Source organism: Aricia agestis, chromosome 5 (assembly GCF_905147365.1).
Source record: "Aricia agestis chromosome 5, ilAriAges1.1, whole genome shotgun sequence".
NCBI lineage: Eukaryota > Metazoa > Arthropoda > Insecta > Lepidoptera > Lycaenidae > Aricia > Aricia agestis.
Window position 1 is genome coordinate 17,812,690 of NC_056410.1, and position 17,493 is coordinate 17,830,182.

General features: G+C 35.2%; 1 protein-coding gene across 1 annotated transcript in view; it reads left to right on the forward strand.

The window, feature by feature from the left end:
• Positions 1-2,729: 2,729 nt before the first annotated feature.
• The window catches only part of LOC121727098 (protein artichoke), a 39,474-nt gene continuing 24,710 nt past the window's right edge, over positions 2,730-17,493 (forward strand). The window contains exon 1 of the mRNA XM_042114775.1: positions 2,730-2,851. The gene's annotated coding sequence lies outside the window, so the exon portion shown is untranslated. The remainder of the gene's footprint in view (positions 2,852-17,493) is intronic.

Consider the following 17,493-nt stretch of genomic DNA (forward strand, 5'->3'; position numbering starts at 1 on the left):
ACATTTTACAATATGGCGGTATCGGTTCTAATTTCGGCCACATCAAAACATTTTTGTAGGATTGTAGCTGCAAGTTTGATTTGCTATTATTTTTCTCTTGAACAGTATCAGCAACTTATATTATACTATCCCTAATAGGTCACAAGTCCCTAAATTTACCTAATTGAAAATTTCCCCTAAAACTTTATTACCATCGATTTTTTTTGCTCTCTAAACTTGGGGACAAATCACCACGTAATGCAGCTCTTGATTTTTTTCTTCATTATGTGCTGTCATGTTATACATGCGACGATAGATCATAAAGTTAATATACCTAGTGGAATAGAGAAACAAAGGCCTGAGCAAGAGAGATGTCACTATCAGTAACACTGCGTGGTAAAAAAAGACGTGTGATACATGACAGCAGCACTCTTTTTTCAGTCAGCACGTGCCGCACGTTGACAATTTAATCTCATAGAATTCATGTTCAATCATGCTTGTGTAAGTGTATACGTACACATATTTTTCACACAGATGAAAACCAATTTTGGTTTCGTTTGACAGCTCGAGATTGTTGCTCTATTCCGCTAGGTATATTAACTTTATGCGATAGATTAAAACTTTTTTTTAGTTAGCAATCATTGTAAACAATACTGAATGTTTATTCACTTTCTTCATTTTCAGTGCCAAAATGTTATTTATGATTTCAACGTGTCATTGGACTTTGAACTCTATTGTCAATATGAAGTAGCCAAGTACGAAGCAAGATATCGCATATTAGCTGTAGACTTCAAAGTAATCTGGAGCGCGCCATAAGAACGTTCTAATTACAGCCACATATTAAACGCATCCTATATTAATATTACACTGTACTGGACTTGAATATTATGTTGTTTTACTTCTTGTTGCATCATCATCACCAATTATTTATTTATTTTTATTTATTTATTTCATAACATGTAAAATTACAATTCTGACAAAATATTGTCTTTAACCCGTAGCCGAGTTGTGTAGTATTTGTATTAGTAAATGACGTCGCGGCGGAATTATGCTAAAATTCGTTAATTACGCAATAATATATAAATAATAACTAAAATATGTGTAATATAAAAAGGATAAAAAGTGTCCCATGTCTTCTCCCGGGGTTCAAAGTATGTCCACACCAAATGTCAGCAAAATCGGTACAATTGTTTGGGTGAAAAGAGGTAACAAACAAACACACTTTCGATTTTATAATATTTACAGTGTCATTTTGCTGTTTATATTAGCACGGATTGTGTGGTTTTAGTCTCTAAAGTCTTTTGTTACTTCTTACACAAGGCAATGAGACAAATCTTTTAGAAAGCAATTTGTACGCCAGACCCGTAACTAGCTAATACTATCAGGGAGTGCTGGATTTAGTTTGTAAGGTGCTTTTATATTTTCCAGATTCGGTCCGTTGAAAACCAATTCGATTGCAGCGACATTCGAAACTGTAGTTCGAAGATATTTTGCCCTGGAGTCCCTTTAGTAAGCCTTATTACCTAGCCCTAAGGGTTGTGTTAGATGTAATATGATTTAGAACGAACTATTCACTAACGCTTCGCAGGATGTTTTAAAGATGGTATGTGACACAAATATCAACAGCTACTCCGGTGGCGGTAAAGATATATTAAGTGCTCGTACGAGACAGACGAACTTCCTAACTTCCAACTTCAATGAAAGGAGAATACTTCATTTTCGAAGCGTTTGGTTTTGTTTGAAGCTTTCGTGTCCTTTCAGGTACTTTATTAACCGACTTCAAAAAGGAGGTTATCGATTCGACGAGTATGTATGTAATATTTCCAGAACTGCCCAGTTTTCGTATACATGTTAGTCTATATCAGCGTCTGAATAAATGTGCTAAATTTCAAAAGTGTATGTATGTTTTTATCTTTGTGTTCGCATATCTCTGGAACTACCAGTCTGATTTCAGTAATTCCTTTTTTGTTGTATTAGGTATTGTTCAACTTAGGGAGTAGTGCAAATTTCATCAAAATCGGTTCAGTAGTTTTGGAGATAGAGACTTTTAATTCTCAATTACGTACAATTTTGAACTCGGTTTTATTTTTTTAAATACAGTTATTTTGGTTAAATTTTTGTGGTTAAAATATCGTGGGAATGACTTATTATATTGCGTTAAAAACTAAATAATTTATAATATATAATTTGCTTTATAAAGAATCAAAATTTAACCATATCAGATTTCATGTTAATCTGTTCAGTGATTTAAGCTGAAAGATATTATTAAAGACAGACTTAATATTACATGTAACATTGCATCAAAAGTACCATCTAGGAAATTGATTCCTAGGCAGTTGACAGACCAACGTCATTTGGTCGGAATAAGTCAATTGAATGTTATTATTTGTGATCTTTTGGATGGGTTTGATGTAACGTGAGTTGTAACCAAACTACGTAGTTCTGCCTAGGAATCTACTTCCCTGATACATTATAATAGTAAAAGTTTTTTATTAATTAATAAAAACTATATATAAATCGCTAAATGCAATTTAAACCAGCCGGCATGTATGAAGCTGAGAAATCTTGATCTAAAAGCAGTCATTAAAAAATTAAGAGCATTCGCGGGACATCAGACCAATCAAGAACATGGCTATTCGCGTAACGCGTGTACGTAATTTACTAGCGCTTATTCCGTATAGCAATCTGTAGGGATGCACTACGCAGACTCCAAGATCCCTGCTCCAGTGAGCTAGGAGAGAGGGGCCGGCGCGGTCGCGAGCTCCCGTCCCATATCGCTCTCGAACAACTCTCGAAGTGTAAAGTTATTTGGATTTCTGACGTGTTTGTACAACAGTTATGGACGTCGTTAATGTGTAATTCTGTGAAAGTGGTAAGTTTTATCGGCGCTAAAAGTTCGTTAAAGTTTTTTTACGCCCGTTTCTGTTTAAAATATCGTGATTCGAAAATTTTTATACTTCCTGCTGTTTTTTGTTTTGTTATTAATTTTATACAAATTTAATTACTACAACCACGGCTATGATCTAGATTTAATTAGTAAATTAAGCTTTAGACAACATATTTTTTACTGACTTAATATTATTTATTTGACGAGAATAATATGAACTTTGAATACCTACTTTAATTAAATGAAGAGTTTGACAGATAATTATGTCAAATTTTTGAATTAATTACATTTAAGTAATTAATGTTCCACTCTGAGTGCGGCAGTTAGTCTTTACATTTTGAAATATTTTTATATATATAATTCACGAAATAAAATAATATTCATCATCATCATCATCATCATATCAGCCTATAGTCGTCCACTGCTGGACATAGGCCTCTCTCAATGAACGCCAAGATGACCGATCTCCTGCTACTCGCATCCAACATGGGCCTGCAACTAAGCGGAGATCGTCGTCCCACCTACTTGGAGGTCGACCTACACCTAAAATAATATTACTAGTCGATTATTGATAAAATAGGCTAAAGAAAATCCGTTTATAAATCATTTGCTTCGTAATTAGGTACGTATTTGCTGCGACAACTCGCGAGATAAGCCGCCGGCGTATTCCAAGTTTGCCTGCAGGATATCTAGATGTAGTTCAAGGAGGATCTTTGCATGTTACAGATCTGATTCTATTTTAAGTAGATTAGTTTATAAAGAACATATCTATAAATAATATGATTTAACCTTAAGGGGAGGTTATTCCTAAATTAGCAGGTCGATGTCTGTCAGTGCGAATATCGACGTAAATGACATTAAAATAACATTCATATCAGCGCGCCTTGTACAATGGCGGTTACGAAGCTCGCCGCGTCCATGATAGGGTGAAATAGGAGAAAAAACCTTTTTACTTAGATAAAAAATAGTATAACTAAAATTTCCCTGTAAAATTTTAATAGTAATCGAACTATCCAAATTATTTTTTGATTGAGTCCCTGTAAGTCCTATAAAACTCAAAATGTTTTTAAAATCGAGGTTGTTTCGGATTTTTTTTTATCGAGTAAAATTATCTGTATTGTGTTTCTAACCATAAAAGTCATTAGTTAAAAGATATATCTATACATGTATATATTTTTCAGTTTTTTTATGACGCTTTCTTTAAAAATTACTCATTCTAGAAACGTGAATTTGGAATAACCTAGCCTTAAGAATGTAATATCAGAGAAGTTGATTCCAAGCAGATGGCGGAACTAAATAACTGTAAGTAGTTAATTTGGTCGCGCTAAATCAAACCCATCTGACCGACCACAATTTGTGAATTGTGATCGGCTTCACAGCTAACATTGAACTGACATAATATGCCGACCAAATGACGTAGGTCCGTCAACTGCCTAGGAAATGTCGTCGATGGTACCTTCACTACCTTTTACCTTAAATAGAAATCCGGAAACAGAGTTTCGCCAGCAAAATTAAAATGAATTAAAGAGCTTATGCCTGCGACTTCGTCCGCATAGAAGCTAGGAGTTTAATATTATTAGCTCATTGCAATGTAGACTTTAATTTTACGTTTTCCAGATTTCATTAAAATTCAGAATACGAATAATATGTTACGCTGAATACATTTTCAACGCGATATTATGTATGTTATATTTTAGTTATCTCTTTTTTATTTTTATTGATGAAAAAGGTTTCTTTAAGTTCATTAAGAATCCTAGGCTGGCGAAAGAGGGCCTAATATAATTAGGCCCTCTTTTATTCTATTATAATAGGCCATAGCGACCATACTTAATAATATTAAGTATGGTTATTATTAAGTACGGTCGCTGTGTATTAACCCACATTTTTTTTGTTGAGTTATGAATGCAGTCTCTTCCTAAAATATGATCTAAAAACATGACTGCATTCATAACTCAATACGTGACTTTTTGTGGGATGATACACAAAATTAACAGCGTCCATTACTATAAAGTAAAACAAATAATGACTTACCAATTACCATCATGCTAGCTCTATTATCTCTTCTGCCTTTTTGCCTGCAGCGTGTTCCAAGTTTCACAAACCAGATGACAACTTCTGGTTTGTACTCGTACAATCTGTACAAGTTAAATTTAAGGTCCTTCACTTGTAACTTTAAGGGCCAGTTTTACCACTTCCTGATACGTGATGAATAGGCTATCCACCAATTAACTTGACAGATCAAGTATGAAGAATCTGTCAAAAAAGTTGTGAATAGGCTATTCGGCACTTTATCAGAAAGTGGTGAAACAGGCCCTAAGTGTCTTATCAAACTTGTGTTATTTCAAAACTGTTTCCCGCGACTTCGTTAGAGCTAACTATATGCTCCGGAAACTGTGGGTTACGTATTGCCGTTACAAAGATATTTTAACTATCTTTTTTTTAATGAAATAAGGGGCAAACGAGCAAACGGGTCACCTGATGGAAAGCAACTACCGTGGACTACCTATCACACTCGGACACTCGCAAAATCAGAGGAGCTACAGATGGTTCCCAACCTTTTAAGAGGGTTATATATCTATCTATTAAATTCGTATGAATAAAAGTTACACATGATAGAGAGTTTATTTATTAATTTATACAAAATTAAATAGGCTATCGTAATATTTGGACATTACCTCAGTACATTTTTTGTCTTCGTTTAAATCTTATTTATTTATTTATATTTATTTATTCTCTTTTTACATACAAAATTATGACATATTTATAAAAGTGACAATATTACATTGGCGTACTTATCTCTTTAATAGATCTCTTCCAGCAAACCATAAACAGTAGTGGATTTAAAATGGTGTGAAACAGGGCAATGTACACTAAAGACACGACATTTAAACTAGTACAATAAAGACATAATACTATATATATATATATATATATATATATATATATATATATATATATATATATATATATATATATATATATATATATATATATATATATATATATATATATATATATATATATATATATATATATATATATATATATATATATATATATATATATATATATATATATATATATATATATATATATATATATATATATATATATACGGAATCTCGGAATCGGCTCCAACGATTTTCATGAAATTTAGTATAAGTATGGGGGGCGATAAATCGATCTAGCGAGGAATCATTTTTTGAAAATGTCATTTCATTCGAATCGAATACCGAGCAAAGCTCAGTCAAATAGCTAGTATGATATTGTATAGCGAAGCCTTGATACTAAAAGCTACGAATAATAAAACTAAGGAAAAGTAACCCCGTCAAAAAACATGTTCCACAATAGTTGTCAAAAAAGTGTACCTTAGGTACACATTTCAATACATTTGCAATATTTAGGTGACCTTGAGCGGTACTAGGCTGACGTTACATGACAGATCAAAAGGAACCAAAATTAAAACGGTAATAGTATGGGAGTTACGATTCCTTAGTTTTTATTATTCGTAGCTAAAAATAAATAATTGATGTTTACTGTATACCCGCGTTGACGAAAGCCATGATACTAAGCAGCCATTTGTCTAGGAAAGCAGTTCCAAACGAAAACACGGCGGCCATAATTCACACAAACTTTTCCCTCAATCTTTCTGGCTCGTAAACAATAACACAAATAATGATATATGAATGTTTAGATAAAATTACCACGATGTAAATATATTACTTATAATATATACACAGCAAAATACAATGGCTTTGACTTATTGGGAACTAGCGACCCGCCCCAACTGCGCACGGGTATAAAATATTATATTATAGCCTATGTCACTCACTGGAAAAATTATTAAAATCGATTCAGTAGTTTTTATTTATATTCATTAGGTACTATCCGTGGCCGTGAGGGACGTGAGGAAAAAAGCGACTTTGTTTTGCAATATGTAGTGAGTAATATTATTGTCACAAACTTAATAATATACCGCAGCTGTTTTAAAATAAAATCGCAGCAAATGAATGATGAAACAAACAAAAATTCTCTTTTCTATACGGTCGGAATACAGCTAGTGAATAAATTATTTACCAAAACTTTACCTCTAGTAAAAAAACATTGACATATTTTTGTAGATTGTCCCTTGCTCTACGTAGAGTCGATTTGGCGTCCCACGCACTGCACGTATCCGCGTTTGTTTTTATTCTCGGCCGGTTTTGTAGTAAAATTTTCAAGCCAAGCCAAAAACGAATTTTCCATGAATTTGCTGATCCCGCTTTTACAATAGCGATTTTCCGTTGATGACTTTTCATGGAATGAAACTTGGGAGCGACAAATTGACGAACGAATTCTCATCACTACTGCTAGCCTGGCAGTATTTTTTATTTCAGACCTTAATAATTACAGCTAAGTTTTGTAATAATGGAATTATCGGAATTTCTTCTTGTGATAATACTATTCTATTAACTTTTGAACCCACGCGTTACATATATATTTCTCCTATAACAGCGTTTAATGTGGGCGGCTATTTCTTCTATTCCAGCGTTTAGTAGCTACAAAAATACAGATTATTTTATCAAGTTTTTTTTTTCAGACGAAAATGAATTAAAAAAACGAAGTACAGTAATTTCACAGTTCAGTTTATAAACGCAGTGAAAATAACTCCATTGTAAGTCCAAACATAACCCTTTAATGCAAATGCTGTCTAATCGGGCGATTTGGAATGATCGATGCTGAACCGCGATAGCAATTCACATTTGTCATTTCAATTGCAATTATACAAAGTGCGTGAACAGTTAATTACGGTATTTACAATTAAATACAGTATAGTTATTCTGCTTTATTAATTGTGCCATTTGTCATTCCGCTCATAGAACCAGTGTCCAGTATTGACAGAATTGTATTGGTTGGGGCGATCCGAAATTTTATTCCAAATACAATTATATTATTTTATGTACCATCCATTAAGTTAATATACTTAGCGGAATAGAGAAACAAAGGCCTGAGCTAGAGAGATGTCACTATCAGTAACACTGCGTGGTAAAAAGAGACGTGTGATACAATATGACAGCAGCACTCTTTTGTTGACGTTCAGTCGGCACGTGCCGCTGTCGGTTTCGTTTGACAGCTCGAGGTATATTAACTTTATGGTACCATCACGAAATTGTATCATAAGACATAAGCATTAATTGTAAAGATGGTCACAAGACACAACCCATACGTATATAATTTCACCGGGTTATGTAGCGCCCAGCCAACCGCTCACCACTGATATTGACTTGACTAAGCCCGGCCGCATATTATCCGAAATTTCTGATCAGAAAAATTCGGACGCCCCGCCGTTACGCACTCTATTCATACATTTTGTTGTGGACCCCGCATACTATTAGAATTCTGACGTGTCAAAATGTATGAGCGGCGTAAGAAATTTTTCTGATCAGAAATTCGGATAATGTGCGGCCGGGCTGAACCTACCAAATGTCGTCGGTCTAGCTATGTCTTTAAATCAATTTTCCTGATGATAAGACTATTAAATATTGAAAAGTATTCGAAAGAAATAATTTTGCAACGGCCCGACGCTAAAATGATAATATTGAAAACATACATTCAGAGCATTGAGCATCACTTGTAAAGTTTTCTCATGGGGTAGATTTTACCCCAGGGTATAATTTCGTACATTTCCAACTGTAATGGGCCGAGGAAGATCAATGTTGTCCCGTGAATATTATACTTCATATTAATATCTTAAACAAAATATTAAAATGACTTGAAAAATTCTGAATCCCTTTCGTTTTTGTTGATTTAAAATTTTACTAGATGAGGCCGCGCGCGAAATGGGAACCGCACGTTCAGCGGGATGTACTTTCCCGGGACTTAAAGTATCTCCATACCTTTCATCGAAATAGGTTCAGCGTACAGAGGTAACACACTAGCACACTTTCGCATTTATAATAATATTAGTAATCAACTCGAGACGACCTCTGTGGCTCAGACGGTGCCGGGCATGTTAGAAGTTCAAGCCGAGGGTCGCGGGTTCGAATCCCGCCGACGGAACAAAAAAGTTTTCAAAAGTTCCTGGGTCATGGGTGTGTATTAAATATGTGTATCATAATATAATAAAAATCCTTAATATATGTATAGTAAGTATAAAAGTATTGAAGATATTTCCGTTGTCTGGTACCTGTAACACAAGTCCTTCAGGTAGGTACTTAGCACGGGGCCAGACTGACGTGGTGTGAAGCGTCCATGGATATTATAATATGGATGTAACCAACTCATAGCTAGAACATGTAACTAGCACACCCTCTGGTGATAAAAGAAAAAAGTGCTTATCTTTTCCAAATATTTCGATACATCGGGTCTCTCCCGGGATTTCAGGTACGGAAATAAAAGACGCGAACAACAATATAGAAAAAATAGATTTCTTTTGTTGCGCCCCTTTTTCTAATCAATTCCTAAAAGGGAAAGATTTTCAGAAAGTTTCGTGAAATTCAATTGTACGAGTGTACTTTCATCGGTATCATGCCCAATACATCGCTTTTCATTTTGCATTTGGGAACAAAATAATGTTCGAACGCTAATGTGATGTTACTATTTCAAGAATTAAATTACAAATGAACATTGACTTTAAAATAGTGACTGGCTGGTAAATAAATGGTGAATATCTTTATTCATCATGATTAACCCATAAATCCCCAGGCGGCAGCCGGCTGCCGCATAACTATTGAAAATAATATTAAGTATATTGTGTCTGCGATACATACGATGGAGGTGTTCATATTTAAATATCAATTTTCCCACGTCACGTCAGTCAGCTACGTCAGTTTATGACGTGGGAGAGCCATTCTTCGGCACTAATAGGCCGGCTCGACTGGAGAAATACCACGGGTTCACAGAAAACCGGCGTGAAATGGCGCTTGTGCTGTGTTTCGCCGAGAAAGTGAGTATATACCTGAGGCCCAATCCCCTACCCTTTTCCCTTCCCTACCCTCCCATATTTCCTTCCCAACCCTCCCCTATTCCCTTCCCTACTCTCCCCTATTACCCTATTCCTTCTTAAAAGGCCGGCAACGCACCTGCAGCTCTCTGATGCCTGCCAGTGTCCCTGGGCGACGGAAGTTGCTTTCCATCAGGTGACCCGTTTGCTCGTTATTTCATGAAAAAAAATAATCTAAATTAGTTTAAAAAAAATGTATCTATAGATACTATATAGGTAACCTAAGATTCATTTTATGATACAATATCAAAATAGTTTTTATACTGACAAGAATCTGTAATCTGTATTCTTTCTGAATGCCTCAAGATTTGTAGCTAAGAGCCAACATAAGGCCACATGAGAACAAAAGCATGATGTTGGAACACAAAGGTGGCACGACCTTACGTATAGCTATAGGCAATAAGCTTTCCCATTATCTGAATGTAATTCTGAAATGACATAATCAAAGTCGTGAGTAGAAGAACCAGAAAACTAACATTTCATAACATAAAGATGATTACTCGTTTTTTACCTTATAATTTAAAAAAACCTTCCTACTTCATCGTCTGGCTAATATATCTGGCTATACATACAATCTACATTTTTTGATTTGAATTCATTTCCCCGGCCCTAAAGCCTCCATTTATGCAAAAAATGTTTTTTTTTAACTGTTCCTGCTTTTTCCACTCATGATCATTATACACTATTTATATTGAGGAACAACAGCTGCATACTTATTTTTTGACGACCTCTGTGGCTCAGTGGTTGAGCGTGTTGTTAGCGCTCAAGCCGGGGATCGCGGGTTCGAATCCCACGGACGGAACACAAAGTTTTCGATGTTTCTGGGTCATGGGTGTGTATTAAATATGTATATTGTATATAATACAATAAAAATCTTAAATAATATATATAATTTGTATAGTATAAAAGTATTAAATATATTATATCCGTTGTCTGGTACTCGTAACACAAGTCCTTCAGAAACTTACCACGGGGCCAGACTGACGTGGTGTGAAGTGTCCAAAGATAGATATAGTATTATTAATTAAATGTTGTTTAAGTTATTTCTCATTCCCAGAAGTACGGTACTTCTTATTGTTCCTCAGCAAGAAATACGTATTAATAACTGATAACCAGTTATATGGCTGTTACAATATATAACTCTAGTCACAATGTTCAATTATTTTCCTTTTAATAACTTCTTTCGCTTCATAAATAAAACAATAATTCTACATAAACTTTTAACTAATGTCTTAAAACTATATAATATCGTACTTGTACAGGCTGATGCCAAATTCTCAACAAGAAAAGAATTTTGCAAATCTTCAAGAATATTTCTTACTTTTGATACCTATATTAAAGGATCAACTTTCAATGTTCGTATAGGTATAGATAATATATCATAATGATACCTTGCATCTATAATACATGCTAATAATAGAACAACAAGGCTCTTACATCTTTGCTAATTAGAAATTAAGAAAATGTTAGACTAATCTTCAAGAATATTTATTAATTTAGATCAAAGTATGTTCATACTATAGGTATAGAAACATCAGAATATTACCTCGCAACTATAACACATGCTAATAACAGAACAACAAGGCTCTTAAATCTATTGCTAATTAGAAATTAAGAAAATGTTTTCATAAGCTTCATTATTATAATATTTAATTATTAATTTCGATTTAGGTATGTTCTTGTAGGTATAGAAACATATTACCTCGCATCTATACAAAGACTTCTATTTAAACTGGGGATATAATTCTTTGCATCTATAACACATGCTAATAATACAACAACAAGGCTCTTAAATGTATTGCATATGTAAACGCAATTATTATAGCTATCGCACGACACTGAACAGTCCCGGGAGATGACATAAAGCACTTATATACGGGAACATGCACTTTGAGAACACTCTGGCTTAGACAAAGACAGAGATTAGGCAATTTGCTATTAGACATAACATGTTAATGCATTTCAATGACATGTTAATTAAATAAATTATAATGTTACCTAACAGATAAAGCATAATAAACTTAGTAATAACTAAGTTATAACTAATTTTACCCCTTATCATTACCCCCTGTCCTTTATAACTCGATAGAGTTATAAAGGACAAGGTGTATTTTTGTATGGAACCCGTACCCAAGCTGTAGCACATCGCTCATTAACATTCTTCTCCCATGGCTTGGTGTGAATGATTTTTCGTCATAATATAAAATGTTTAAATTTTCAAGCCCTTTCATTTGGTATATTATGTTCCAAGATACCATTATAAGTCTCTCCTTCTTTACATAATAAACTAATCAAAAATTGGGGAACCACTTCAAGTGAATTATGACTAAAATGATGCAACGATGTTTTTAATGAGTGGAAGGTGGGCGGATGAAATGATTTAATATTGATGTAATTTTGAGTGATCGTTAACATCAACTCCCTCATGTCATCTATGTACTACAAAGTTCTAGTCACGTTGCAATGTGAATTAACCCCAACTTTTTTTAATGTCACAATAATTCACAAACGTGTCCGATATACATTGCAAAATAAAAGTGTGACACCGCTGAGCGCATAACATTCGCATTGAAATAACCATGCAGCTAAAATTGGTGTAATTTTTGAACACATTCCGGCATGATTTTAATGCAGAGTAAACGGCTTGAAACGATAATGACATGACAGAACAAAACGACCAATTTAAAACAGGTCAAAAAATGAACCTTGCTGCAGATGAAAAATTTTATGATGCATTTGACAAAAGAAAAGAGCCTCTTTGAAGCAAGTGTAATGTTTTTAATGTTTCATTGGGCGGCAGAATGTCAAATCCTGACGCAACCATGTATCCAGCACTCACACCAAAAATATAATAGTTTTTTAGTTAGTTCTCGTTATGGACGGAAATAAAGACTATTATTGTGGTAAAAAATATTTACCAAAATTTTTTACCACAATAATATCTTTATTTCCATCCATAACGAGAACTAACTAAAATTCTAACCTAATTTAATACACATCTTCACTTACAGTTACACATACCACTAAACCTTCCCAAATTAACTCCCTTCTATTGAAGGGAGTCGATTCGACGTCGCGCGCCCGCTTATTATTATATATTTTCGTTGATAGTATCGTTATTTATCGTTGAATCCTTATCATTCTCTCAGTAACTTTTCATAATATATCTATTTACCTACAAATAATAAAAACTAAGGAATCGTAACTCCCATACTATTACCGTTTTAAAGGTTCCTTTTGATCTGTCATGTAACGTCAGCCTAGTACCGCTCAAGGTCACCTAAATATTGCAAATGTATTGAAATGTGTACCTTAGACACTTTTTTGACAAGTATAATTGTGGAGCATGTTTTTTGACGGAGTTACTTTTCCTTAGTTGTATATTCGTAGCTATTTACCAAATAAATAGCTTACATACGTGGGAGAGCCATGCTTCGGCATGAATGGGCCGGCTCGATCGGAGAAATACCACGATCCCACAGAATCTCGCCGGTTTTCACCGCGTGTGAAACAGCGCTGTATTTCGCCGAGTGTGTGAGTTTACCGGAGGCCCAATTCCCTTCCCTATCCTCCTCTATTCCCTTCCCTTCCCATCCCTACCCTCCCCTATTTCCCCATTCCCTCTTAAAAGGCCGACAACGCACCTGCAGCTCTTCTGATGCTGCGAGTGTCCATGGGCGACGGAAGTTGCTTTCCATCAGGTGACCCGTTTGCTCGTTTGCCCCCTTATTTCATTAAAATTACATCATACTCTCCGCACCCCCTTTGCAGCAAGGAACTCAATTGTTTTGGTGTCGGTGCCGGCGTCGAAAAGACTCCGCGCGCCTTTCTTATAATTTTATATGTAGTTTTCATATAATTGAGACAAATTTTATGTTTATTTATAAAACTAAGTCGTCGTTGACCGATAACATCGAGTTTTATTGTTAGATGAAGACAAAATCGGAACTAGGATAAGAAAATTGCGATCACTTTTTCTGCCTCTGTTCACACTAGATATAAGCTACTTTGAGTCACCGGATTTTTTAACTAAGTTTTCAAAAATACATTTAATTTTCAGGACGAATTGATTGATTTTAAAAAGAGTAATATTTAAATTTATGAAATAATAAATAAGGTTGAATAAAAAGTGTTTTGTTTCCCAAATTCACCTAAGGATTCTTACAGACGAACTGCACGTCGTCGGCAGTTGACGGCACGTGTCGGCGGCAGTCGTCGGCAGTGTCAACTGCCGACGACTGCGGCAGTAAAAAAAATATTGTTAAATCCGCTGTGCAATATCAACTTTTTTAAGATCGCTAGCTTGACTTTAAAGTAATTATTGCTTATCTGTCAAACGGTGTCGCTTAGTAGAGGTGGTGGTAGGCCCCCAGTTGTTATGTACCGCCTAAAGGTAAGCCGCCACAGGTCGGTATTATGCGCAACGGACGTCTCGCATCAAACGCATAATTTTTTCACAGTACTTTCGCTGAATCGGCAGCGTACGGATTATCGAATAGCCTAGTAAACGAATGCTCAAAAGGGGGGTGTGGATGGAATAGTCGAAAGCAGAGATTTTTACTTAGAAACTTTGTTTGAACTAATTTGAACATAAACGTACTGTCTAGTCGGTAATCCGTACGCTGCCGATACAGTGGACGTACTGTAAAAAAATATCCGTTTGATGCGAGACGTCCATTGCGTACGATACCGACCTGTGGACCTTTACCTTTACGCGCTACGTCACAACTGCAAGCGTGATAAACTGTCGACGGCTGCCGTCGACTGCCGCCGACTGCCGCCGACACGTGCCGCCGACTGCCACCGACACGTGACGTCGTCTGCTGTCGATTGCCGTCAACGCGTGCCGCCGACACGTGCCGTTCGTCTGTAAGGGCTCCAAGACGTCTTTTAGGTTACGCGCGACCACTGCCGTTACAAAATAGCGCGCGCCCGCTTGAAGGTTAATGTCGCGATATTTTGTCATGCTATTTTTAAACGATTGCATAATATATTTTATCGCAAGCTTTGAGCGCGGCGACCGACTCAAAAAAATCCTGTAAGTAAAAAACCTAACACTCTGACCAGCACAGCGGTGCGGCGCTATCAGACTCGGCACGGTGTTCGTGTGCTTGCGACTAGACGTATGCGAACTATAATTATTGCATATTAAGTTGATAAAAACGCTAGGCAATAGCTTTACCACCGGCGCGGTGCTTCCCGAGTGCCACATGTATTTTTTTTATTTTTCATTTAACCCTTTAGAAGCCCGTACCCAAAAACCAGTACTGGTAACAGGGACACAGCATTGTCTTTAGTTAACCCAGCTATGCACCTGTTTTCCTGTGCACTTGTGCGAGCGAGCGCAGTTATTGTTCGTCAGCAAACAAATAATACCTCTAAAATAATATTTGTGTTACAGCTACAAGTTTCAATAGAGATTTTATTTTCATTGCTTTCAACAGACACTACTGTAACACTGGTTTTGATTTTTATATCTTTCAACGTTAAAAATGAACAATTCGTCGTTTGAAACGTTAAATAAAATCACGAGAAAAAATATATAAAATACTTTTTATCAGTTTTTTAACACAATCTCTACATATTATAAAACAAAGTCGCTTTTTTTCCCTCATGTCTCTTTGTTCCCTTTAATCTTTAAAACTACGAAACGGATTTTGATGATTCTTTTAGTGTTAGATAGCCCATTTATCGAGGAAGGATAAAGGCTATATTTTATCTCGCTAAGACTAATAGGAGCGAAGAAATAGAGAAAAATGTGAAAAAAACGGGGAAAATTATTTGAAAGGGCTAACTTGAACGTGCTTATCTCAGGAACTACTGATCCGATTTGAAAAATTATTTCAGTGTTAGATAGCCCATTCATTGAGGAAGGCTATAGCCTTTCTCAATGAATGGCTATATTTTATCACGCTAAGACTAATAGGAAAATGTGGAAAAAACGGGGGAAATGATTTAAAAGGGCTTATCTTGCGAACTACTGGAGCAATTTTTATGTTATTTGGCAGATAAGAAGTAGACCACGTGAAGGATCCATAGGCTATCAATTTAAAAAAAATGTTCAGTGGCTATATATTTTATACCCGTGCGACGCCGGGGCGGGTCGCTAGTATACTAATAAATAAAAAAAAGTATGTTTTCATTTTTACAAGTATGTTTTGTTACTTCTTTACTTTTTAGCTGACAAAAGTTAAACTCTACGGGAGTTTAACTTTTGTACAACTCCTCTAGTGTGTTTACGTTTTTTTCTGACTCCTCACGTTTAAAATTAATAGTTGAACTTGTTTTGATGAAAAATGAAAATAATATAATATATTTTACTCAAACTTTTTTCTGACACTATATTATAGTGTCAGAAAAAAAGTTTGAGTAGTAGTAAGTATCAAAAATAAGTTTGAATCTGGTAAAAAGACATCGTATTCAAATGAAAAATATGAGTATGGATTATAAATCGGAATAAAGTTATAAAATAATAAAATCAATCAATGGAAAAGCTCGGTAACGTGTTTCATTCAATTTTATACTGCGATCCGCTGTTAAATAGAAATTCCTTTTTACAGACGCGGTCTTAAGACCTGTAATGCTTTACTTAAATGCTGGAGTCCATTTGATCCCACCTTCATTAGTTCCACTTAGAGGTATTTACCGCATCAGACTTCAGGGCTACGTATATAATTTATTGCCACGATTACTATTAGGTTAAGTTAGGACGTAATATGTTTCTAGGACGCAAGATATTTAACGATGTTCTCTTACTCGCAATGTTAACTCTAATAATTATTATTATTATTATGCAAAAGTACAAAATATGATGGACTCTCGAGCTATAAAGTAATGCAAATCGTTGACGACTATCGTAAACTTTCTAAGTGACCTTTCTAAGACAGAGATCGGTTACGTGTTCAAGCGTTCTACGTGCGCATTCTGCATTCGAGCGGTCAGTCATACTAAAATCTTACTTCTAAAATCTGTGCTAAAATCTGACGTGGTTAGAACGCTCCCTGTGTGAGTATCTCTATATAACGTACAAGTTACAACATAAAGAACGCTAAACTGAACTGAACGCTTGAACGGTTGAACGCGTGACGACGACGACGTTCATTGACGATACGTGTACTATCCATTTTTGACATAACTAACCGTCATCGACGTTAAAATTAATTGAAATACTAATTTTCCAATGGATGATTAATATTGTCGTACGCATATATACTACTGTGACTGGAATATTATTAATATCATCGTTGCAATTTAGCTGAAAACCAAATATTGAGTTTTCAGCTAAATTGCAACGATGATGATGGTGACGCCTCGTTAAAGTAAAAAATCGTGTTGGATATTATGTTTTAGATTGCTTGTTTTCTATGAGAGGCGGACCCGGCCTCTCATGGAAAACAAGCAATGGAACACCATAAAATGGAAAGGGCGTAAGCGACAAAATATTTTTTGTAGCGTAATTTAAAAACCATAAATACATTTCATATTTTAAGCTATGAGCAAATTAAAGCGTATCCTTGAACCAATTTATGTACAAATTTTGGAAGCTTAAATCACTCTCCTCTTTTGGCAAAATAATACCTTTTTAAATAAATCATCTGTAAATAATACCTTTTTTTACAGATGTCTATTTGATTGATTATTCTGT